Below are 24584 nucleotides of genomic sequence, written 5' to 3' on the forward strand. Positions count from 1 at the left end.
ACATAAACACGACGGCAGTAATTCTTGATACGAAGGATGCGCGGAAAATGCAGTTATACCGTATTACACACAGCTGTGCACGAGGGCTCATGCGAACGACACTTAATATAGTCTTCGCGGGTCGTCTTTTTGCGGCGGTTCAGACACCTCGACCGACGACGCGCTCGGAAAGCTGTTTCTACGTCGAATCATACTTGCAAATTCGCGCTAATAGACGCATCAGTGCATCCTGCGACACGGATCGGCGTCGACTCGGCCGTATTCGATCCCTCGCGCGCGATAATAAGCGGCAATTACGAATTATCGGCGAGTCCTCTGCTACATTCGCTCCTACCGCGATAACGCCGCAGATAGCGCCGGATATGTGTACCTTCCGGATACGGGTGATGCGCGTCCGATGTATCGCGAATGCGCTTGTAACTCCCGCTCTCGTCGGCTCTCTTTTAATGCCCCGAAGAGCGCGGTAAGATTGCGAGATACGGAACAGCTGAATGCACCCCGGACGTGTGAGGGCAACCTCTGACCCTTTACGTTATTCATTCGCCGCCTTTGAGTATTTTTTTTATCTCGTCGAAACAAATAGCTCTACCGTTATTAAGAGGAAAAGATAGATATTTCTTTTACGCTCGTTTCTTTCATTCTGTCATTGTGTATATCGGTTAAAACTCACATATTTCACAGATATACATTCCATATATTGTGCTATTTTAATTTAACAACGCGGGTGTTTCACCCAATTACGCAATAGCTTCATAATTAAACCGCAATGAAGAACACGAGCATTGTAAAATGATTTCTCGGTAGACCGATTACGACTCCGGGCTCTATTGACTCGTATAATTTCGCGCGATTCAATCGATTTCGATTTCTTCATGGTCCATTATGAAACGAAAAGACTGACTCAGACGGTGATTTACGTAAGTGTGTAATATCGATTCAATCGATAATCAGCATCGCGGCAAAACATATAAATAAATTTCCCGCTACAGTCTTATGCGCGGAATTATTTTTGTTGCGATAAATCGTCGAAAGTACAATTTATCCTAACTCGGCAATAAAAGAGTTTTGATAAATGGAGGTAATCCAAAATTAAATCAAATCTCGCAGATTAAAGCACGCTATAAATTTTCATACCGCGTTAAGATTAATAACCAAGTATGGTTATATCAATCGGATTATTTTACAATTTTATCGCACGGTACTTTGAGCCAAGGCGAGATTTAATCTTTTTTCGCGTGATATTTACGGCCTCGGTCTCGTGATTTAGCGCGAATCTGTTTCGCGAACGGCCTGGCAATGATCCGTAAAATAGATCCTGTCGTTCCACTATGCGCAATTGACTCTCTCGATCGCGGTTCGAGAACCGCGTTAAGTATCGGCGCCGCGATCGCGATTGCGTATTTATGAAACGTCTTGCGACCCCGTCGTGCGCTCACGTATATCCGCCGATTATTACGTTGTAAAGATTATCGTGTAAACTAGGACGCGTGCTTGTTAGTACGTTTCACGTACGTATACGTATACGGACACAGAGAAACAACTACCAACGAATGCCGATGAAACATTATCTCCCGGCGGAGTCGGAGAAAGGCGAGGATTAAACAACGTCATAGGCGCCGACAAGAGATTTTTCTCAAGTCTCTAATATTTCATTGTTCATCTTTCAATAAATGCCACATTTATCAAAATATCAATTCTATCGTCCGTCAATAACGGTTAACTTCAATAAGTAAATTTGATTAATGTAGTAAATATTTAATATTAATCGCCTACTTTTTTATCATCTCATTCTAAAGGATCATTGAAGAAATATTATCTTTTAATTTCTCTCTCTCTTTCATATTGATGTTTATAAATATTTAGTACTTTTTATCTTATTATAGAAAAGAAATTCTATGTCAATTTTATAATCCATCTTCTTTAATTATATCATTCGGTATCGAAAGAATTAAAAGTACATCTTTTTTTATAGCATATATGGATAGAATAAGGAGGAAGATTCTATTGCGACGCCCATGAACATCGCGATTGTGCCCGAAATGCGATGCCGAATCACGTTTACAACGCGCGATTCTCGTTTACAAACTGCAAATTGGTCCATTATCGAGCCGGAGAGAAAGCATCCACCGACGATTTACGCACACGCGAGTAATTAATGATCGCGGAGATAGCGGCTAGTGTAATTTGTGCGGCGTCCGGGGTATCGGTCGATCATCGATCATTCGCTCTGGTTTACGAATCGACAAGGTATATGCCGGGCGTGTACCACAATGTGCCGATTCGCAAATAAAAATTAATTCATATTGTGCGTGGTAGCTGCTCAAGTCACGGCATATTTATATATGTGTGTATTTTTTTATTATATATATATTTTTTTTTATTTTATATATATGTTTTTTTATTTTATATATATATATATATATATATATATATATATATATATATATATATATCCATGTATCGTTCCGTTTTGCATCCGCGCTTCGATAGTGATCGTTAATGATTTCTGCACACATGATTGCCGAGGAATGCCATGTTGCCCGCCGCCGGGGGTATTTGCACACACTTTGCCGTGCCTTGATACTTTGATGTACGCGCACACGCGGTGTCTGTCAATATAGTAGCCGCAACGGTGTACATTATCGATTATCGCGAGACAGAAAGAGAGAGAGAGAGAGAGAGAGGACGTGAACTCTTCCCGAAGATAGATGTGGTTTGATCTCCTTTAATCGCTACCACACGCGCGGGATCTTTAACGATCATTAACGACTAAAATGAGAATTCTGCACACAGATCAATTATATACGTTAATATAAATAAATATAAAGAGAGACTAATACATATGTATAATATTACCGATATGTAACATACATTGCATTCTATGCATGAAAATATACAATTAATCGTCGCGATATAGATAGGAATGTCGATGGAATGTTGTAATACTCGTAATGATTTATTGGCTACCACAAAATTATTAATTACATTCGATTATTCGGTAATTTCTACATTCCTGCATTAAACAAATATGGATTGATATATTTATATATTGATTTTTAAAGGTCGAAGAGATAAATTCGAGATAAAATTTAATACTCAAAATTGTCCAACAAAATATTAACTTGTTCAATCATCAATTATCTGAGAATAAAATTATAACTTTAACGCATTTAATGCATAGCATAATAAATGTAGAAAGACTGATGAATGAACATAAAAATTCCGTATTTACCATAAAAGTTTCAGCTCGACCAAAATATTTCGATGACTTTATTTGCATCAATTTCCCTCTTTATCGAGAAGCGTAAACTAATCGGTAGATCTATAGCGCATGTTCGTTAATCAATAATGGTCGTCTAGGCAGATGCACCGTCTGTCGATCGTCGATAGGGATACGCAAACGATCATTAGGCGTTCCGTGAAAGAGGATCTCTGCGCGAGGCAATCGGCACGTGTGATAAATCACACGCATCTCCCATTGCAAAGTTTAGCGACGTGCAAAATATAATTGGCCGCTCTTCAATCTACAATCTAAATTCATAGCTGCGCATCGAAGGTTTTGCCCCTACGCTAATAGCGTCGCTCGTTTTCGTTTTTGCCGGATGCACCTTGATCCCGTATGATTAGAGATCGCGTTTTTACTGGCGCGAAGTGGACGAAGCTGCTACAAATTACGCAAATCTGGCGTTTCCGACTGAGTGGGCGATTAATTTTTTATTGTGTAATCGTTGACACGATATTATATAAGTCTGAGGAAGCGCGTAAGAGAGAATACAAGATGCATGTTTAAGATGAGAGAAGAAGGAAGGAGCGCTCGACAATTAGAGAGAATTATTTTATTAATAACGCATATGATTTTGAATAACTTTCTTGTCAAAAACTGCGAACGTTCGGAACGTTAATATTCCCAGTCGCATCCCGGTAGATTCCGCGGCGGACCTCCTGCTAAAAGGTCGCAAAATTTCGAGACGTTCAACGGATGAACAAATTCGTTTGCAAATACGCTCCTCGCAAAGGATAGCGCCACGGCGTGTGTCGTCGTCGCCTTCATCCTGGAGCATAAATCTCGCGAATTGCTCTGTCCGGCTGCATAAATACGCGAGGCATCGTTGTCTCGTGCATTAGTCTTGTCCTTGCGATTCCGAGAACACACACAGCGACGAGCGACGAGGATGCTCGCAGCGTGTGTTTTCTTCCTTTTTTTTCTTTATTACTTCTTTTTCTTTTTTTCATCCTCTTTTGCCTGCGAAAGAGTGCGTACCGGCTGCCAGTCGGTAGGTTTTGAGCGCACGGTCACAATTATCCACGGCAGTTAATTATCAACGGTGTCACTATCAATTATTAAATCACGTTCCTTTGTGGTAGGCACATACATATGCTCGCGACGCGCTTTCCATTGCGATAAAAATTGCGCGTCCAACTGAATAATTGGCGTCGACGCGCCGGCGATTAATTTCGCTTTCCGATTGTAAGAAGGCGCGAGTGATGACATCAATGTCACGCGTTACTCGCTTAATTATACCTTGCGCGAAGTACAGGTACATTTTTTATACCGCTCGGCATAAACCGTTGCTTGTGACATGTAAGAAAATGTGATCGGAGAAGTTCCGAAAAAACGTGACGAGCGATTTATTTTTCAAAATTTTAAAACAAAGAAAAGTTTATTTCGAAGAGTAGTTTTCTTGAAATTACATATTAATGTTAGTATTTTTTTTTTGATTGTTTACTATTACATATTTTCCACCACATTAAACGTCAAATTTAATTTTGCCAAGTTTAAAAAAAAGGAGGGAAAGAGAGAAATCACATTAATCGTGTTTAACTGGACGACGCGATAAAAATTCATCGCATTAATTGACTCATTATCTAGTTATTGCTTTCTTTGGGCGATGTTATTTAAATTGTTGATTCACGTATCATTATTCTTATATCGAGTTACGGCGATCGAGACGAAAGGGGGGCGTCGTCCTTTTATCTCATTACAACGATCTAATACATCAATTTAAAAATATTAATGCGACACGTTCGTGATTGCCTTTGACGAGCAAAAAATACGTAAGTTTTTATCCGTACGCAATTATTCGCTACTTTCTTGCGCGCACGGCAATCTGTGCGCCGAGATTACGCGGCTACTTTTTGTCCGCCCCAACGACTCAGAAATTTGATTTAGCGCACACGGCAATTCGCGTGAATCTGATCGTGCATACGCGTTATATTAGCGCTACACTATGTGTGTATATATCGCGGTGTCCGCCATTCTGGTAGCGCGTCGCGAATGTAAGTAGCGGAGAAACGCGCACCGGCTCTCTTGATTAATGGCGGGTAATTACGGTTTTTGCCGTCCTTGTAATTGTTAATAATTGGACGTAATCGTTATGCCTTTTTAATCGCATTAGCCGAGACACACGTGGCATTGCGCAACGCGGAAAGAATTGCCGCGGCGTCCTCGGTCCTCGTTCGCTGAACGATGACGACGATGACGGGACAGGACGGGACGACGACGGAAGTACGTCGTCGACCCTTCTCGTTCCTACATCCGGCTGCGCGAGTGCCGTCGTAAAGCAGATGTGGCAGTGATTAATATAATGTGCGAAAGTCCCTTCATCTCGGTTTCTATCGATTCATTTCGACAGATTTTATACATAATCACTCTTGTAAAATCTCCATTTTAGGTGATACCAGTTTTATTTATTTCTACGACGTTTAGGATTGAAAAGGCAATTAAATGTCGATTAAATGGTGAATGAAGTCATCGATTACAATTACGTCAAGAAAGGAGGCAATCACGAATACTATGTTCTCGTCGATCATCCTCCACGTATCGAGCACCTCGCTCTCTCCGTCCTCGCGTTCTTTTATTGCTGCGAAAGAATAATAATAGCCGCGATGCGTCGGGCGCGAATAAGGCCAGCTATTTTGCATAATTGTCGAAGAGTATACCGTCGGTGCAATCAAGAAATGAGTCAGCTTTTTGGAAGCGGCTGGGCAAATTTCACCTTGTAAGAACTCGATGCCGCCCCTTCGCAGGTTGTTCTTAAGCATTAATTCGAGCCCCTTCGAAGGGTAACTCGCGAGCTCAAGACCGTCCCGCGGCAAAAACTTTAATGGGCCTTATTACGCATCGGCCTTACACGATTAATTAAATATTCGTTCATTTATAGCGAGCGGACCGCGACCGGATAATCGTCTGTAACATCGATAGTTAATAAGCATTCGAAACCGCCATCACGGTTAACGCAACGGCCAGTTAAATGGTGAAATAAATTAATAATTAATTTTTTGCTCGACTCACTTTTTTCCTCGCTGCTTAATTTCTAAATCATCGGTATTGAAATTAAGAAATTAGAGAAAATTGTTGTCTGATATTTTATAAGATAATAAAATACTTTCGAATTAAATGCGAGAGATCGTTAGAAATACATTTAATAGCTTCAAGTTGCTGATTCTATTATTAATCTTAATGTGCGAACAAATTTGTATCTCGCGTTGCCAAGAACGCGATAATATTATTGCTTTTTTCCAATAGTAAGCAATAATTGAGAAGCTGGCTAGTTTATACTTAACAATAATTATACCAGTGTAATCTAATATATTATTAATACATAGCCAATATTGTAATTTGCATTAATTCCGCATGTTTATATTTATCTTTGACGTTAATAAAGTTTTTTTCTAACTGTTCGATTAATTTAGAAGTTATGAAATTTTTATTGCATAGTACACATTAAAATAGGTTAGGTTAGGTCATCAAAATCTTTAACATATTTCATTTAATGTAAAGTCTCTTGAAATATTTTTTAATTCGTTAACAACATTTAAAAGTAGAAACGTAATAATTTAAAAGATAAATAATAAAAATAAGCATTTTTTTCAATAAGTATAGGTTATATCTATGTTTTGCCATAATATATAACGACTTTTAAATATCTGACTTCTTCCTCTTTCTAAAGGAGAGTCTTAAAAACGATTAACTTGATGTAATTGAGAAGCTATTAAATATTTATTTACGCTTTCGACAACTCCATCTTCTTAAATCTGCCAGGTAATCAGTCAACCGTACCGTAGACTAGTAAGAGGTATCATTAACTAGCGCATGATCTTGCACAAACTCGATATACAAATTCGAAAAGTAAGTAAATCGAGCGCGCATAAATACATCCCGTGTCTCGGGGAAGAAAAATCGCGAGACTAATTAACTATCTGACCGGGTCGAAGCATCGCGATGTCTGTGTGTCGCGGGGTGTTTCATTAATCGATGGAGCATAGCCGTGCAACGAAACACGAGAGCGCAACATCGAAGGTGGTGAGGAGGGACAGAGAGGATCAGGTTTTCTACCGGTTTTCCAAATCCACTTACGCATCCTCGCCGTCGTCGGCGCGACAGCAGCCCCCGCGTTTCTTTGCGCGGAGCCGTTTGATTTATGCGTGACGCTTAAGGGCCGATTACTCTACCTCCGCGCAACTTTATCTAGTCATCAATCATCGGCTCGCAAGAAGTCTCCCGTACCCCGGCACCGTGTGCGATCGAGGCGTATGGTAAGCGCACGCTCGATATGCATGCGGTTACTTACGCGCGTTCCGTGACAAAACGCCATGCGAAATCATGTCGGCATTTGTAGAACGATCGCCAGTCCCTCGGCGAATCTCATTTAACCCATTGCGGGAGGTTGATTTGGCGTAATCCCGTTTAGAAAATGTAAAGAGGACTGATCTCGCGATGTGATCATCAAGTTCGTAGTTCAATAAAATCAATCGTTATCTCTCTCTTTGAATTTTATGGAAAAAAATCTTTTATTCGATATATCGTTTTATGAATGATCTTTTTTTCAGGATATAGGAAATATCGCAGACTTATAAAACATTTTGTATAAATACATGCATTATTTAAAGATATATAAATCTCTGACATTTTAAAAAAATAAGCATTCTAGAAACACGAATCTCTAGAAAGACAATGAAGGATAAAGAGATATATATTTTCACGTCTAAAACAGAAATTACGCGATCTAATCGGTAGTTTTCGCAACGAAAGCTCGAATATCGTCGTTGACACTTTGCGCGCCATAAACGTCCGTGATGGTGAGAGGCTTGTCGGACCTTCTCGCGACCCGTTCGCGACGGGTCCCATTGTTTCGCCTCTCCAACGGAATTCTAATTAAGGAGATCGGTCAGATAGTGACGCGCGGGAGCGTTCTAGCGGCGCGCTAGAGGGTTATTAGACTTTTCTCGGTGATGGAAAGGAGTAGCGGCATGGGAGAGATGGTGGGGTGGTGGACGCCTGCCGAGGCCTGCAATTATTATTCAATTTCCGTAACTGCGCTTATCTTATAACCCGATGTCACAACCGTGGCGGGAGAACGCGCTCGCCTGTGTAAGCCGGTAAGCCGGAGAACGAGCGACGCGGAGCAGTCGCAATTGCAGGGGGTCGCAATTAAAGCCCATTAGTGCACCGCGGCGACGGCGCGGCTGCACATGCGTCGTGTTCCGACGATGAGTGTGAGAGACAGAGAGAAGTCGCAATTTTCGAGCCGTGCCATGACACCCTTGACATTCTTCGTGGCGTGCTCTCTCGCAACCGCATCTTTCACCGACCAACCGCGACGACATGTCGTTACTCTAATGTCATGAGATCGTAACTGATGATCCTCTCCGCTCTCTAGAGACGTATCGCGAATTTATTCATTGGACTTCTCGAGCGAAATCTGTTACACATTTTTCCAATTGTTACATTTAATTTGATAAGGATAATTTGACATCGTATTTCTTTGAAAGGAAATTAAATAATTCGAGAAGCGTTTCTCTCTCTTCTAGATTTTTAGTTTAAAAAAAATCGGAAGTTTCTAATTAAAATATTACGGCACACATGACAATGCTATAAAATTACGAAAACCGTCGAGCGTGAATTTTTTCTTTTGACACCTATCTAAGTGTACTAAATTACTAGGTGTCGAGTTAGCAACAGTGTTGTGTATGATTCTAAGTTGAGTTCGGGCAGGATTCAGGAAGGTTCGGCCGAGATGCCACTCGATATGACACCGATAACCATCGTCGCCGTGGTCATGGTCGGTTACGACGACATGCGTCGCCTTCAGTTCTTTAATCGCGTTCCGAAAAGCCGCGGAGCGCATCGAACCGGTGCCCCGTGTGACCCCACGTGCTGGAGAAATAAACTGCCGCGGAATAATTAGTCGGGGCAGCCGTGAGTCGGCATTAAATGCATCGTGCAGGATGTCCTTTGTCCCGACGAACGCGTCGGTGAAGTTGAGGTGATCGTTACTAGCTAAGTATATTTTCTATGAATATCCATCATCTGCAAGTAGTTTCTCTATAAACGTATAGAATCGAGCAGAATTATATGAATTACTTATAAGATGATCTATTATATAATATACTCAATTTCTCAAACTCATGAGTATGAATAAAAATAATGAAAATAATGGAAATATATGCGATATAATTTTTGAAGTTTTGCATACTTTCTTTTATTTATGAATTTCTTAAATTAAAAATGGAAAGATTAAATAGGGAAGAAATACAATATCAAGTTTAATTTTTAGAAGGAAAAAATTTTCACAAAAAATTGTATTTTTTATTTATCAAATGAGTATCAAGTGACAGAAAGATATTAATAGCTCGCGTAATTAATCATCAATTATCAACGTAATTCCTTGAGAACCTTCCTTGGAAAAAAAACATCGTTTCGTCGAGAAACACAAGTCGATTTGTCTCGAATTGTGCCATGAACATTCCGACAATTCTCGAGAATAGGACACGCCGATTTCGATACGGACCGCGGTTTTTCGCGGTCTCTTTTTCTCTCTCTCTCTCGCACGGCCAGCTTTTTCTCTCCCGCTTCCTGGAAGCTGGGAGGATTAACCCGTCACAGATTCGGTGGAGATCCAGAAAGCAATTTGCTTCTCTCTCTCCCTTCCTTCCTTTTTCTTCCATAGTCTACCAGCCTCTTTCCGACCGAAGCAGCTGCATCGTGCGGACTTCCAACGAACCTGGGTGTCGGGTTCTCGGAGTTTCACGGTGGTTTTCGTGGCGCTATCCCACTGCTATCTTTCGGACCGCGGTAATGTGCTTGCCTTGTCTCCGATTAATCCGAGTCCTCGGGATCACTGGACCCACGATATACACGTGAGTCCTTGGAATTCGTTGAAAAATGCTCCTGCAACGAACTCGCCGAAAATTTTCTATAATAATATCAACGCGCGATGAAAATTCCTGTTTTTCGGATATTTCTCGAAAGTGATATGAAAAAAAACATTCTCTTAAAAATCGTTTTAAAAACTATTTTATTTTCTAAAAACTATTTTTAATTATTGCATTTTTAAAGATGGATTAATTGAAGAGAAATAAAAAAAGAGCATCTTTCTCTGTTTTCCTTGACTAAAATGTGCCAATTTCTTCAATGGAGATCCTGAGAAAAAGGAACACTTCTAGACGTGCCGTGTGTCCTGCGATGTTCTCTCTGCCATTCTCGGTGTCGTATCACGCGAGGATCATCGGATGTTATCTTTAGCCGCAAGAATGCGGTCGCAGGTACGAAAATACAAATAAGAACTCGCGGTGTCGACACTTGGAATTAGGATCGAGAGAGTCCTTTAGATCTTATCTCTTATTAGAGGCCGGACCGCGCGGCCACGTGCCGGCACAAGCAGGGGACACTTTGTAATTCCCGAAGGACCACGGACCACCGCGATCCGCTAATTAACCGGCTACGTTAATGAGCCGGTGCGTTTAATCGGTCGCCGAACCTTACATCGTGGTTTATTAATTGCGCGATAAACAGCGGGTGGTAGTCGACAAATAGAACGAAATATGCGAGTATCCCACAGCGAAATTGAGATTGATTCATGAATGTCAATTGAACATTGATAATCGAGCATACTAATGCGAATTTGCAGAGTTTCGACTTTGTAGAAAGCCATTTAATGGATTACCTCTATCGATTTTAATTATAATAAATCGAATAGATGAAGCGCGACGTAAATTTCAGAAATTTAAAGCTAAACTCGAACAAAGAAATGAAGAATCTTAACGTATTTTATATATTATATAGTATATTTGAAAGAGAGATAGCAAACATGCAACGTTGAAGTATCCCAGAAGGAACTTGGTTCCTGTCATCCTCGCGATATCGTACGATCCAGAAACGTGGCGGGTCCTGCCCGGATCGAAAAAGAAACGAGCTCGTCCTCGTCGTTTTCGGGGACGAGAGGAACCGGAGAATTTGCGGGCCACCCATCGGGCGCACTTCCCGACGTCGAAAAGAATCGGAACGTTCCCGACAGGTTACACGGAATTGATTCGTCGCCCGCGAATTCCCGGCCCGCAAGAAGAGGATGAAAGAAGGTCGACGGCGATACGGGGACGCGGACGGTGACTTTATGTTAAATGGATTAGACAGCGGTATGCGAGCTCTCGATGGATTGCCTTCCCCGCGCTTCTTACCATCTTGTTCCCCGCAGTCCGGGTCGTCCGTCGTCGTCTTCTCGGAACAGGTTCCGTCCGAAGATCCTTGCAGGCTAAAGCTCAGGTGGCGCTAATTGCCTCCTCGAAGAGCAAGTTAATCGATGAATTCCGACGACGCGTTGCAAGAAAGTAATGAAGATCGTGACACCGATCGTTCGCCAACGGAAGCGAACGCTGTTGCGTCTTATAATGTCAACTCCCGGCTACATACTTATACGCGTACGTATATGTTTGTCAACGTCGTCAAATGTGTTTATATCGGAACTGAAATCTTCAAGTCACTGAGGGAGATTCGCAAGTCATATCGAGATAAAAATGGATAAAATCTTTACTAAACAAAAAGATTATGAAGTATAATAGCCACTAGCACACTCGTTACAACATTTTAATATTAAAATTATACATTATTCGCAATAATAAACTTGTAAGCAATAAACTAGTTTTTTTAAATAAAATAAAAAAAATCGACTAAATATGAATGAAAATATCTTTTGAAATTTTGTACTTTACATTTTTAATTAGTTTTAAAAATAGTATTGATTTAAGTTATAATTAAATCACATTTGAATTTTGGAGACATAACTTTGTTTTAACTTTAAATTATTTATTTAACTTTAAATTTATATATTTGAAGAAAATAGAGACTCTTGTCTCATCGTACATGTAATACTTAATAATGACTCTATAATAATCAATAATTGAATACGCGCATGGCATTAAATGGCCATGAAATATTAAGTGCAATTACTTCTAATGCTAATTTTAACTAAAAATAGCTGGACGACTATGTCGGGTCGCGTAAAAAATTTCCAGTCCATATAATATATCATCATTATCGCTAGTCACATTGTTGTATTATATACAATTTACCTTCCTTACATCACTTTATCATTTGTTCAACGCATCATTATCAATAATTAACTAATTTATGCTTATATAATTTATATTTATTTAGCAATATATTTGTATGTGAAACGTATTGCAAAATGTAAAATTTTGCGAAATAATAGAAATTGTTGGGAATGCAATCTTGTGTAAAAAATAAAACATGCACGTTGTATACAAATATTCATAAATAATTGAATAATTGATACTGAGAGAGACAGAAAAAGAGAAAAAGGATCACAAAGTGCGTTGAATGATACTGTTTCACATTCTGGTTTTACTAGCCGTAGAAAATTTATTCTTTCTCATTTCATCGTACTCGCAAAAATGTAAAAATCTTGTAAAAATCCCGAGGTACACGCTACTCTCGAAAAAGAGCGCGATCAATGACATGAGAGAGTTCACGAGGGGGAGCACGTAATACGTGCAATCAACAATGACACATCGATAAACGAATCTTTTTTATATTACACTCTCCTGTTGCTCCATAAAAGTCCGCACAGGTGTTCGACCTAAGCGCGACCTTCGCGGAACCCGAGCGAGACTTTTCTTCGTCGCGGGTCCCTTATACGAGAATCGAGCTCGCACGGATTCCCCAACCGCATCGGGATGCGATTGTAAGAAAGCATCCGAGATTATACCGAGGTTGCTGAGTCGACTTCATGAATTAAAGAGGGAGGCGCGCGCCATCGACGATGACACGTCGGACGTGGCTTCTTGCACCGATCTTGATCCGATTGTTGATTTCTACTGTAGCGAATAAAGCGGAGAAACGACAGTCGTTTTGCAGTAATTGTTCTCCGATATCTTGCGTCCTTTTTTAGCTCCTCGTCCTTCTTTATTTGATTCGTTTGATCAATCGAGTCCCACTGTTCTCTCCTTCTCTTCTGTCATCATCCTTCGTTTCTCGATTTGTCCGCTTTTTCTTTGCAAATATATATCTTCCTGATTGGTCAAGAGGGCTGCTCGATAAAGACATTTGGATAGTTGATGAACCCGCGGAATTACTGTCTTTAATCGCATTTACTCGGCGATCCCTCGATGTCTGGTTTACGCCTAGATAAACATTGCGTATGCTCGTTCTTGCATACGTTTTTTCTCGTATCGCGCATACGTATCGAGCTTATTTATCCCAGTGATCGTTCACAAACGACCTATCACGAACGAACAAGGCTGTTTATATATAGTTTGTATCGTGGAGATAAATGAAACGCCGAGAATGATATAAAAATTAATAATTCTGTCTCTTTCTCTCATAAGATCTATTTGAGTAAAAATAGATTCTTATAAAAATTTATATGATATATCTATTTTTTAGCATTAATATTCTATTATTAAAAGTTTTCGGGCAAAAAATAATACGATAACTAATTAATTCTGATTTAAAATTTTTTAAATGTTTTATTCGCATAATTAATATTTATTGAATATATAATATTTATTAAAATTTTTGATATATTTTATTTGTAGTTAATATTTATTGCAATCTATACGATTAGTGCGATCTACACAAAATTTCATGCAACCTTCCATTTGATTACTTTGCTACAATCGTAGTAAAATTGGAGAGATATGTGTACATTCCGACTCTCTTATTAATTCTTGCTAAAATAAACATTCGAACGTTTTAGCATCTCGTACAAATAGCGCGTATAATATCAATTTCGAAAAATATTCACGGGAAATTATAAACGTAGCTCATATTTAATGTCGGAGTACCGTTCTCGAGGTAAAAGATTCGCGCACTTCCTCCCTCAAAGGATGATTAGCTATAGAATAAATGACTATAAAACTTTCGCTCTCAAAAAACGGGCTCATAAATTGATGCCTTTACGAGGCATGAATACTCGATGAAATGTTTAGCGATTTAGTATGTAAAATATTTCATGTTCTCGGCCAGTCATCGCATCGCACGTTTCCATTTATCTAGTTAAATTAGATTATCTATGCATACGTATCTATAATTTATCTAGCATCTGTATTCAAACATTAAAATTTATAATCACTCATGACGTTAGAAACTCAAGCATATCGGCAAGTTAAAACGATTAAATTGACACTATTGAATACATTGTTGCAAGGTTAATAGAATTAGCATAAATCATACGTTAATCATCATTCTTGCGCCAAAGAGCGGCACTCGGTTTTTTTTTCTCACAGAAGCATAATAAAATTGTACAATATTTAATCGCGCGGCAAACAATAGTTTTTAATAATCATTTATAGTAAAGCACATATGAAAGAGATTTAATTAATGAAAGTATACGGAAGATTGTTTTTCTTAAAATAGATAAATAGATGCGAGAAGCTATATAATTATTTAAGCAAATTTAAAAATAAAAAATTTTAAATCTTATATTAATTTATAAATATATTAATTTATAAATATATATTTTTCTTAATGCATACAAAAATATATATCTATATGCATTTGTAAAGGAAATCGTCTATAACCGTCCATATAACTTATTACAAAGAAAATTTCTTGATCTAGTATTTTGGAAATACAAACTTTATCTCGAGACGGTTTATAATTGAGACATCCCCGATATTTGTGGATAATTACGCGTAGGTTGCAAAGAAACATAAAACATGGAGGGCGTGCCTAAGAGAGCCGAGGATATTATACACATCCTATCCGTTTTTGTGTTACGGACGTTTCCAGGTTGCATTAAGCCGCGGAAACACCTGTGCCGCTCTCGGGAAAGGCGCACTCGCATGCTTAAACTCAATTAGCCGACGAAATTTCATTTCCCTTCGTCACCGCCGCCACCGCAGCGCGCCCGAGCGTAAGAGGCATTAAAAGGAAAAAAGGAGGAAATGCTCGACAAACACGTCCTGGTACGCGGGTGCTTTGCTAATGGGCCGAAACACAGCTGTCCGCGAAAGAGGCTGCCCGATGAACCGTGACTTGCTCCCGAGCCCTCGATACGTTGGCTCATAATTAAAACAAGAAAGTAACAAACGTGACCGATTAACGGTGAATAATACTTGTCGAGTTGAAAGTCGTACAATAAAAATTGATATTTTTAAGCAATGAAACAAAATATTGATTGGAATCTCGTTATATCGGGAAATAAAAGTACAGAATGCATCGGTATATAGCGTGTTATCAGAAACGCGCGGATTAATAAAATATCAGTAATAATGATAAGTTATTATTCGTAATAGCATTCGATAGGAATGACGATTTGGATGTTATTTCACGTAAAGATTCGTCGAATATACACGTATGTATATAGTACATATATAATAATCAGTTTAAAATTATGCTGTAAAATAAAATGCACATGTGTTAAATCACCGTAAAACGCGGTACTTTGCGTTTACTGCATCGTATAATTCTACCGATACTTCCTGAAGTACCTCAGGAATGGTTCTGTCCTAGCGTGACGACATACAGCATGAATTTTAACGACCAGCACCACACGTTACGGTATTTATATCCGCGCCGCCGTGCACAGACGGCGTTTAAGTAACTTTGGAGAATCATTATCAATGTTGCAGCGCGTCCGCGAAAACAAGGAAGAAAAAAACGCGATTGGATCTTAATAGCCCAGGGTCGTCGATGCTCCGGTGCTCGCAAAGTCGAGATTGAAGACGTACAGGGATATAGGAGAGGCGAGTTTATCGCGATGTATCTGATATGCGCGCGCGCGCGATTCGGCGCCGAAGGGCATACTTTTAATTTCGCGAGGCCCATTACGAAAAGTGATATGCACCATTCGGAAATAAATAGCCAGCAGCAGCGGGCTCACGTGCTTTTTGTAATGAGCCGCGGCAACTCCCCCGAGCGGGGCGGAAGGAACGGAGGGGAGGTCAGCGAGGAAAATGAGCCCCGCCGTGGTGGCAGGTAGTACTTATCTCCCGAGTGAGCTCCCAGTTAATGACAACCCCTGGTGCCCGGATCTGCCCTGCCTATCCCATGTATATCAGCTGTCTCTCCGCGCGCTCGCATCATCCTCCGACCGAATTTTGTGTTTTTCGTCCGCGGCGATTTCGAGAGATTTCGTGTTGCGTTCAACAGGTACGGAAACGAGCGTGGCCCTGGCGTAGCCTCCTCGAGTGTCGATTCACATTTTTCGATGCGAGCAATTTTACTCGATTATTTACGAATATTTATATTCAGGCATATACAGTATATTATCATTGTAAATTATATAAGTGTACATATAATTCTATTAATTCATATCGTGAGAATTATATAATTAGAAGTTTTAAAAATAATATTCGAAAGCGTATCATAGCGGAAACCACCGTTTATTAAAAAAAAAAAGTACTTTTTTTCTCCTATTTTTTACAAATAGCTTCAAGAAAATTTCTTGCCCGATATATATTATTTTAAATGTTCGCTACCAGAGCCAGGGACATTAAAGTCTTAGCTGTTACTCAAACCGTTCTGTTTCTTTCCGCGAACAATAACTTTGTTTAATGCGCATTCCACTCCAAGCGTATCCTCGGAGCGATTGTACGACGGGAAAGTCTGGAGGACTTGTTCGACCGGATGAAATTAATTGAAGTCCTAAATAACGCTATTTTACGACATGCCAATTTACGACATGAAACTGGATGATGTTAGCACTATAAAACAATTTGTCTTTGCTCAATGTTGTACGCGCTCGATTTTCCTCTTTTCCGTCCTTTTTTTTTTACAAAAAGCCAGCAATTATCTATCTGAAGTATCTACTCCATCTAGTTCATTTACAATTAAGCGCTCGTGTATATAATATATCTCATCATTGACGCGAAGAGTTTTTCTCTCTTTTAAAGAGCAGTTAATTTTGAAATTAATTAGCTCCCATTTACTTGCGCGAATAACTTTTAACGATATGTTCTTGGTTAATTGGTCTTCGTACAATCTCGCGGAATTTACGATGATTATAACGATAATTTATATATTACGAGCAGTATTTTTTTATTATTATTTAATGTTATTTTTTGCTTTATATCTGAGAATATTGTCTTTATGATCGTTCTTTACTAAATAAGTACACTAAAGAATCTCATTGACATATTTCCGCGACAGAGAGAGACGAGATCATCATAGCTGCATATCATATTTTTCTCGTTAAATGCTCGGCCGTGACGGAGCACTGCAGCAATTATCGTTGGTAAACGAGTTTAATATAATAACCAAACATTGTTGTGAGTGATACTAGCGACAGCTGCTGCTTATACGGGAAGCAAGCCGGCACGTAAGGCGACGAGTGTAATTATACGTCCTGCTCTGATTAAAATCATACTAGTTTGATTATCATTTTCATATCTCGTATACCTCTAAGCGAGTTTCTCGAATGGAATAAATCGAAAAGTTTTCTCTCGAGTCAATATTTTCTCAATGAAAATTGTATTAGATATATTTCCATGTTTCCAAATTTTTGAAAATCTTTTTAATTCTCAGTTTAATACTTTGGAAATCTACTTACAATTCATTTAAAATATACTTGAATAAAAATAAAAAATAAAAGTTTTATTTTATTTTTTATCTATTTTATCCTAGTTTTGAATTTCCTATAGTTTTATTCGTTAACTAGGAAATTACTGGTACTTTTGACATTTTTTAAAGGAAATTAATTCAAAATTGATCAGCTTAATAATTAAAGTACAATGAACAATGGTGACTTATTTTTTATTAAGTACGGGCTGTTAAATTCTGGAATAAAACTTAATGAGAGATTATGTATCGGATATTATCGCAGTATAGTATACTATGTAGCGCAATGGCTGCAGTAATTACAATAATTTCTTTAATTATCTTTAATTTATGCCACGCGTTACGGTTCAAACTGCAAATGCCATGTTGCTAAATTGCGCGTATATATTACGATGTGGTCAATTAATAATAAGAACATTGAAAATACGCAAAGCACGCGATAAGAAATACATTGAAGTACGCGATAAGAAAATTAACTTTGCCTTTAAATTTGTAAAAATGGCGGAGATAATAATGCACTTATCAGTATTAGCGCAACAATGTTTTGCAATCGAAACATAGTATAAGTTATTATTTGGGCAAAGCGAAATGCGCATAATATACCACAATTTCAAATTGACGAATAATTATAAAAAAGCATCTTTTATTAAGAGAATAAATTATTGAGAGTCACAATTAATATAGGTAATATAGAAATATTATACGGAATATTTGATACGGCTAATGGATACGTAATTTATGCTCATGAAATTTTTGCATAATATGTTATGTAATTTTCCTGAGTACACTGTTTAAAATTGATAAATATTCTTTAATAAGCGAGCGCCCGATATTAAATTGATGCAAGTAATTTATATCCGAGGAAATTCTTCTCTTCGTATGGTATTAAACTGATGAAAGTAATTTCGCAGGAAATTCTTTCTTCTCTCTACCGATATACATATATTAAATGAATGAAAGTAAATAATCGCTTTCAATGGCCAAAATCATGTCGTTATTTGCTAGCGTCAACTTAACATCATACTTAATGTCTTATAATAAAGCTCTTACCAATTACGTATGTACATCTTAAAGACGTGTATTCTTCATTGATCTGCTATTGTTTCAGAGATATGAACTAAGGGGGAAGCAATCCTATAGGGATAAATGAAATCAAACCATCATTAATATCCGATTTATCAATTCGATTTATTGATCTTATCGGTCAATATCTTTCGATGTCCGAATGAGAATTACAAAAACATTATGTATTTATGTTAATTCTTTTGCACGTGTAGTAATGCGCGCGGTATAAATTTTTCGCCATTTGCGTATCACGATGTTATAGATGCAATAGCATATGCTAAGTAACCGACAATGTGCACTTTGTCGCGATCTGAAGGTGCGTCTCTGCAACGGTCCGCTATTAATTACGCGGAGTAAGGGTACGGATGCGCGTTTAGTCTAATTGAGTATTCCGATGTACATACGTATGTATTATCTTCGTGCAAGGAAGATAGGACCCGCATGTTTCCTCGCTTTTTCGCAGGTGGCCAATGGGCGGTTATCGAGTCCCATGGCTCCTGCCTCGCGTCCCCTTAAAAGGATGTATCACCTAAACGCACGGTGTATACATTGTACATGCGATCGCTTGTAATTGTGTGTAATTGCACTCCGAGTGTTTCATAGCTGCCAATGGATATGCGGAGAGACACGACGTTGCAATCCGAGCAATTGACAGTTAAGAGACGTTAATAGTCGCATCTGATCGAAGATCAAAGTACGCGCTTTTATTACGCGCCGCAATCGAAAACACCTAGAGTTTTTACGGGCGAATGTATGAAAGAAACACGAATTAAATCATCCAAGGCGCAATTTAAGTTGATCTCGAGATAATGTTTCTTCTTTATATCTCTTTTTATTTAATATATTATCAAAAAATTAATATTAATTGGAATGAATATTACTTTTGACATTCGCATTCCAATAACATTTTGTTTTTACTTGATATAAAATACGAATGACGATTACGTAAATGCAAAACATGTGCGATACATATTCATAACACATATTGTATATTAAATATAACTTTCATGTAAGAAATAACTTAATGGCCATTAGTATATCGATAAATGATTGATATGCATTAGTACTTGCATAAAGTTCAAGATTATTTCACATAGCATAGATGGGATTTAATATTCTCTCTAATGCTCTTTTAATTAGATTTGATATGTAATAAATCAATAAATATATATATTGATAATATCAATAAATAGTTATGTACATTCGAAAATTCTATATAATATCTGTACTGAATAATAATTCTGAATATGCCTTTGGCAAAATGTTGACTGCAAATTGCGGTCCACGACTGAGTCCTTTAAAGCGATATACATTTCATAAAAAAACTGACGAAATAACCTAATATATATTAGGTTATTAAATGGAAAATAAATTTATGTATTACTAGTTTTGCGCACTATTAGCAATAAATGTGAAGTGCCCCGAGGATGAAGGCACGTAATTGATATGCGAGGAAAGAGACGAATGCGAAACATACTGTGAAAATGCGTTGTAAACCATGTGTACATTGCCAGTAATAAGGAATGTGCTGCAAATTGTGGATAAATTTAAAAATAGAAACTTGGTGAACAAGATTTAAATACGTTGGATAAGTACTATCAATAATGATCTTATTCTATATCATTTAATATATTACTTTAAACGATTTAAATTATTTAAATGATGTTAAATTACTTATTTCAATTTTGACTATCAGATTTTTATTGATCATTCTGTTGCCAAATTTGATTGAAAATGACTTGAATTCAAACTTGAAAATGATATTAATTAACGAATATACATTATAAATTTAAGCTTATATAAGTAGACTTTCGAGACTAATTTTGACGTTTGGATTCGTCGTTTATATTATTTTTATTGTTATTAATAAATATAAATATCACTTTCTATGCAAATCTAAATTTAATGAAATCTTGATTTTGATAGCCACAATGCACATGCTTGTTGAATTTAATTCGGATATTATTTTATGAGCTGATTTATTTGCTGAATACATACACTTATAGTTCACAACACATTATTTATCGCTTGCTAATGTGCACGCAGCTTTACTCACATGCATAACCGTGCAGAATGTATCGCGAAATGGAGCACACTATTCGGAATAAATTTGCACGCGATTATGTACAGTAAAGCGTATATATATTCATTGTGCATAAGATATATAAGATCGATGGTCGACTTGCCACGGATGTCAAAGGCATTAGTGTCAAGGACTCTCATCGCGAAAAGCGAAGGAATTTCGGATGACGAGAAGAATCGCAAAAGTCTTTGCTTATTAAGATTTATTTATAATAAGATTGTTAATCATTAAGATATAATAAATGAAGTATAATTGAGGCAGATTAACGGATCTATTAATTATACCATGTGTAATTCGTTAACATTTTAATGATTGTGAAAATATATATTAAAAAATTTAGAAACTTATGTTTGCAAAAAAGATGATGTATGAAAAGAATTTTGATTCTCTTACGAAAAGAAACAGAGTATTATTGATATTAATAAATAAATTTTCTTTTAATTATATTTTAATTTGAAGCTTTAGCAAACTATTTGATGATAATTAAAAAGTTAAAATCAAACTTTGTCAATCGTGCAATTTCTTATACATATTAAAAATATGTTTCTAAATTTTTGAATACATTTAAATAACTTTCTTTTCTAAAACTATTGCCATTACGAAATAAATTGAACATAGTATAATTTTTCAACATTCAATCATAATTGAAAATTGTATCATATTTCCTTTATATATATTTTTTTCCAAGCAATAATTTCAAGTTCTTCAGTTTCTGTCAAACTTAAGACCAAACGCGAAACAATTATCACTCCCATCCAATCGCGAAATGTCACTTTGACTTTGCAACGTCAAAATTATCATAAATTCAATAAGTTTACGTTAATTGCCGGTGGCACCGGGCAATGAGAGAAAAAAACCGTCGATGATTTTATACGTTACGCGACGCACGCGAGAGAAAGAGAGAGAAAGAGAATAATTCGCGCGAATGTAACGCGGTTTTCCATGCTCGAGCAATCACTGTTTTTCTGCGCGCGAATTCCCAAAGTCTCGACGATCGGCCCCGAATAACGGCGTTTATATTACCGCGTATATCTGCACGTCGAGCAAAAAGCCCCGACGTGAACCGGAGCAACTTAGATGATAATGCAACAATCTGTCATACATCATCGATTGTCGGTTGACACGCGGTGTTCAAAGTAAAGCGTGCCGCTCTCTAATAGCGATTTACGATATCGGTCCGTTCGCCGATCGATTTGATTTGGTTTTGATGTTCCGCTCGAGCGTTTACGCAATTAATCATCCTTATTACAATGCAGAAAAGTCTTTCCATTGAAATTAGGTAATCGAATCGACTGAACGTGCGCTTTCGCTCGCGTACGCGTATTATTTGCTTTGGTTATATACATTTATTGACAGTAATCATTCGATCTAAGACCTTTTACTTAATAAGAAGGTGTTTTCGTAATCTGTATAATTTCGCTTTCTAATACGATCTCATAATTTATGTGGTTTTGCACATTATCTATCCTTTTTTTTCTCGTCACTGAAGTTAATAGAAAATACAACTGCACAAAAATGTATCAAAAATTTTGTAATTGAGAGGAATCGTAATCTTGGGAAGTATAAAGATATATTTTTATCTAATACATTATAAATTATATTGACTTGAAAACTGATATTTTAAATATATATCAAATCGTATAAATACTAAAAATAGTTTAATCTATTTGAACTATAGAGAGAAAAGAAGAAATGGAGCGAATTAAAAAAAATGTATGCCTTTCCAATAACACAATCAATATTTCATAGAGCTAATAAATCATCGAATTATTGTGTCATCGTTAATATTGCTGTATCACCTGTGTATTGACATTTACGTTTTCCGCGTTTCTATCAAATTATTGAGATACAAAATAGAAAAAAAAATATAAATTTGATTGTATTCGCATAGTTTAACATATGCAAGAGAGCTCAGCAGAATTGCAGGCCATCACACGGTGAGAGGAAAACAACCTAATCTCAAATATCAATTACGCCGTATAAATCTGCGTAATAGAGAACGCAAGAAAGGTAAATTTAAATTACGAAATAATTGAAATAATTGTACTGGAATGAGGGCAAAAATTGCATATGAGAGCAAATTGAGCATAATATATCGCATAAGGAATAACGATAGATGTATTTACGTGACTCGAACTACAGAACTAATTGATCCATTAATCGAACGCGGTGATCTATCGCGGCGATTTCAATTTTCTAATTTTTCTGATCGTCGATCGTGTATGCATATGCGAGCGTGTATATGCGCTTTATTAATGAAATAAGAGGACATACTCTTGGAAAAATTAATCTATTAATCATCTTACGTAAAAGAAATCCACTAATAAACAAAAAACTGCAATCTCTTATGGATGATCTTTTAATTATAGTCCGGTTTCATGAAGAACAAAAAACAAATATCCGATAAACATAATTATCAAAATGCACTCAGCAAACCTATTTTTAATAATAAAAGCAGATTTGCCTCTTTAGAACTGTAGATGTTTGAAAATTACATATTCAAATGTGGACATTTTATTTAAATGTCAATATTATTTTCAAATTATATTCTTGCCAAAAATCTTACGTAATTTTTCAGTGAATTTAATAGTTAGATGCTTGTTTACATACATATAGAAATATATTACTGATTTGCCGCACACATAATATGCTTCTAATGCATACATTTAAATGTTAAATAATGTTTTAATATATATTGCGTATAATACGTAATATGGATAATAAGTAGTAATACATATTGATAAAAATATTTAAGGTTTAAAAAAACATTTATAGAAAATATACATATATATTCACACATAAATATGACATTGTATTCAGAACAAAAACAAATTATCTTGTTCGCTAAAAAGCAATTCTCGAGGAAATTCATGGTGAGAATGTTGGTTAGATCACAATTTCCAATCCGTCGCGCCCATTCTTGACCGAAAAAGGCTCGAAACGTGAATGATGGGCTTGTAAAATCGTAAACCGGTAGTTCGTAACCGGAAGTGATGCAGTTGAGTAAATGGGGAGCAGCTATTGATAGCCGGTAGTTAACGTGTGTACCTCTTCGCGCCAGCAAAGAGAAGGAAATTCGAAGAAAACAAAGACTTTTAAGATGGGCAAACTAAGATATCACTTGTAAATAACAGGGCGGCCTGCAAAAATTTTACAGTCCTCGTCAGATTCTTTTGTTTTGAACCTGTTTGTCCCGTACCGCTTTTTTCTCGCGGATCGTGCCGACTTCTTTCTTCTCTTGTAAGAATTGGATCCGACTTATGATTCAATAATTGTATTGATTTTTCCCAATAATAATAATGTTATTTTCAAATGACAATCAATAGAACTTTAATAATTAAAATTGTGTGGGCGATTAAATATTTAATAGTTATATATATTTGGAAAAAATTAATAAAATAAATATTATTACTTTTCTGCGAGGATAAAATAATAAACAAGATGCTTAAATTCTAATTTAATATGCGTTGACAATTGTTATATAATTCAGTTTATCTTCTTATTATAATTTTCATGTTTCTATTTGTTATTTATATGGTGTAATAGAAAATAATGAATAACATAATCCATTATGTTGTCACTGCCTTGACAAATCAATACATTGCGCGAGTATATATTTCGTACGTGCGAGAAAATCGT

General features: G+C 37.0%; 1 protein-coding gene and 1 long non-coding RNA gene across 5 annotated transcripts in view; one reads left to right on the plus strand and one right to left on the minus strand.

Annotated features, from left to right (window-relative positions):
- Nucleotides 1-24584, plus strand: part of LOC145961997 (uncharacterized) — a 125537-nt gene that overhangs the window by 37155 nt on the left and 63798 nt on the right. The window contains exon 4 of one of the 4 annotated variants that reach the window (XR_014435775.1): nucleotides 1973-2367. The exons of the other annotated variants lie outside the window; for them this stretch is intronic. This is a non-coding gene — a long non-coding RNA (uncharacterized LOC145961997). Of the gene's footprint in view, nucleotides 1-1972; nucleotides 2368-24584 lie in introns of those variants that run through there. 4 annotated transcript variants of the gene reach the window in all.
- The window catches only part of LOC145961996 (aristaless-related homeobox protein), a 118561-nt gene that overhangs the window by 31465 nt on the left and 62512 nt on the right, over nucleotides 1-24584 (minus strand). The gene's annotated exons all lie outside the window — the stretch shown is intronic.

This window comes from Camponotus vicinus, unplaced genomic scaffold (genome assembly GCF_025532165.1).
Source record: "Camponotus vicinus isolate PSW18456_S1 unplaced genomic scaffold, iyCamVici1.0 SCAF_11, whole genome shotgun sequence".
NCBI classification, from domain to species: domain Eukaryota; kingdom Metazoa; phylum Arthropoda; class Insecta; order Hymenoptera; family Formicidae; genus Camponotus; species Camponotus vicinus.